At 48.3% G+C, this 2,671-nt stretch overlaps 1 protein-coding gene across 1 annotated transcript in view; it reads right to left on the reverse strand.

The window, feature by feature from the left end:
- ATP2B4 (ATPase, Ca++ transporting, plasma membrane 4) overlaps window positions 1–2,671 on the reverse strand; it is a 123,483-nt gene that overhangs the window by 32,493 nt on the left and 88,319 nt on the right. The window lies entirely within an intron of this gene.

Genomic DNA, 2,671 nt, shown 5'->3' on the forward strand with positions numbered 1-2,671 from the left:
AGGGTTTCACCATGTTGGTCGGGCTGGTTTCGAACTCCTGACCTCATGATCCGCCTGCCTCGGCCTCCCAAAGTGCTGGGATTACAGGCGTGAGCCACTGCGCCTGGCCGAATAGTCACTTTTAAAGTTACATAAATTCCCTGTAATCAGAAATGGGAATGGGAAGGAAAGAGAAGGAAAAGAGAACACAGAACAAACATTTCTACTACTTGTTATGTACAAGGCATTTTACATACATTGAATCATTTAGTTACAGTGAGGAGCTGAGTACCGCTCTCTCTGTTTTCAGATTAGGAAATGGAAACTGAGGATCGTCCAGGTCTGAATCCTGGCTGTGCCACTGTCAGCTGTATCACCTTGAGTGAGATACTTAACTTCCTTATATCTCTGTTTTCTCATCTGTAAAACTGGGATCATCACAGTACCCACCTTCCTGAGCTGTGAGGATTAAATACAACAAGCCACCGTAAGCACTTAAATAACATGCGTGGCTTGAGTAGACGCTTGGATATTAGTTATTATGGCACCACCTGGCTGGAGGGCTCCCTCATCTGCATGGGTTCAGTGTGGGGTGTGCACCCATGCCTTCCTGAGGAGAGGCTCTTGAAGGGAAGCAGAGCGGTCAGGGGTGCTCACTTGCGCAAGATGATCTCAGAGGCGCCCTTGCTGTACATACGGAAGCCACCGCTGGGATTCCTGATGACGGTGCTCATTGACTTGCGCACTGAGTTGAAGGTATACACCTTGTAGAGCTTCTCCTCGGGCACTTCATTACGCACAGCCTGGTAATCCTGCTTCAGATCTGTGACAAAGCCTAGCAGGGCACACTCGGTCTTGTTTCCCACCTGCCGAGGCAGGCCTCCCTCCTTCTCTGGAGGCTAGGAGAAGAAATATACACAGCACTAGTGAGTAAGATGCCTTGACAAGGCAGAGAACTTAGGGAGGAACGAACTCATTTACAAAGCCTTCACATTACATACCTGGAGCTCATGGGGGAAATAACATTTGTGTTTTGTTTTTTTTTCTTTTCTTTTTTGGAGATGGAGTCTCGCTCTGTTGCCCAGCCTGGAGTGCAGTGGCACAATCTCGGCTCACTGCAACCTCCACCTCCCGGGTTCAAGTGATTCTCCTGCCTCAGCCTCCTGAGTAGCTGGGTCTACAGGTACCTGCCACCATGCCCAACTAATTTTTGTATTTTTAGTAGAGATGGGGTTTCACCATGTTGGTCAGGCGGCTGGTCTCAAACTCCTGACCTCAGGGGATCTGCCCACCTTGACTTCCCAAAGTGTTGGGATTACAGGCATGAGCCACCGCACCTGGCATCTTTTTTGTTTTTCTTTTTGACATAGCATCTTGCTCTGCTGCCCAGGCTTGACTGCAGTGGTGTGATCTCAGCTCACTGCAGCCTTGACCTCTTAGGCTCAAGTGATCCTCCCACCTCAGCTTCCCGAGTAGCTGGGACTACAGGTGTGCAATCATGCCTGGCTAATTTTGTTTATTTTTGTAGAGATGAGGTCTCACAATATTGCTCAGGCTGGTCTCAAACTCCTGGGCTCAAGCGATCCTCCCACTTTGGCTTCCCAAAGTGCTGGGATTGCAGACGTGAGCCACTATGCCCAGCCTGTTTTTTTTCAAGGATAGGCAGAGAGTGGTCAGTAGTAACTGTGATCCTTGTGCCATCCAGGGCTTAGGGATTTTGTAGTTTGCTCTAGTGGTAGTGCTGGTGTCTCGCCTTGTGTGGGTCTTATTCTAATACTCTGTGCTTGTTTCTAGAAAGTGAGTAATTTACTTCTGATAAGCCCAATTCTACTTTGGGATACGTTCTACTTGCCCTCCTTAGAGACATTGCCTTTACATGCTAGTTGGGAGGGTATTTCCTGGCCATAGATTCTTACAGGCCCTTGCCCTGAACCCTCCATTGACTCCCAGGTACTTTTCCATAGTCTCACCCAAACATGTTCACTCCAGAGTGAGAAATGGTGCTCACTCTCACCTGGGATGAGAATTTAGGGATGGCAATTTAGGCAGTGTAAACAATAAGCAGGTTCATTTCAGAGAAAATGGTGGTTCCAACCAACCATCCATTCTGAGTGTCTAGGCAAAGGAGATGCTTACCAGAATCTTGGAGGTATAAGCACTGTTGATAGAAATGCCATTGACAATGAGGTCCAGGACTTTGGGCAGGAAGACATCAGGGCTTGGGATTTGACGGTAATGGATGCCCCCAATATAAGCTTGTACCACAGTCATTCGGTTCATGGTCAACGTGCCCGTCTTATCAGAGCAGATGGCGGTGGCATTGCCCATGGTCTCACAAGCATCCAAGTGCCGCACCAGGTTATTGTCTTTCATCATTTTCTACAAAGGAGAAAAGACTTGAGGGGGGACTAACTGGACTCTCCTAAATATAGGTCAAAGCCATTTCCTAGCCAACATCTCTCCATATTTCATCTTCCAGTCCCACACAAAAATCCAAGATACTGGCTGGGTGCGGTGATTCATGCCTGTAATCTTAACACTTCGGGAGGCTGAGGTGGGCAGATCACCTGAGGTCAGGAGTTCAAGACCAGACTGGCCAACATGGTGAAACCCTATCTCTACAAAAGATACAAAAAGTAGCTGGGCATGGTGGTGCACACCTGTAATCCCAGCTACTTGGGAGGCTGAGGCA

The sequence above is a fragment of the Mandrillus leucophaeus genome, unplaced genomic scaffold (assembly GCF_000951045.1).
Source record: "Mandrillus leucophaeus isolate KB7577 unplaced genomic scaffold, Mleu.le_1.0 Scaffold38, whole genome shotgun sequence".
Taxonomy (NCBI): domain Eukaryota; kingdom Metazoa; phylum Chordata; class Mammalia; order Primates; family Cercopithecidae; genus Mandrillus; species Mandrillus leucophaeus.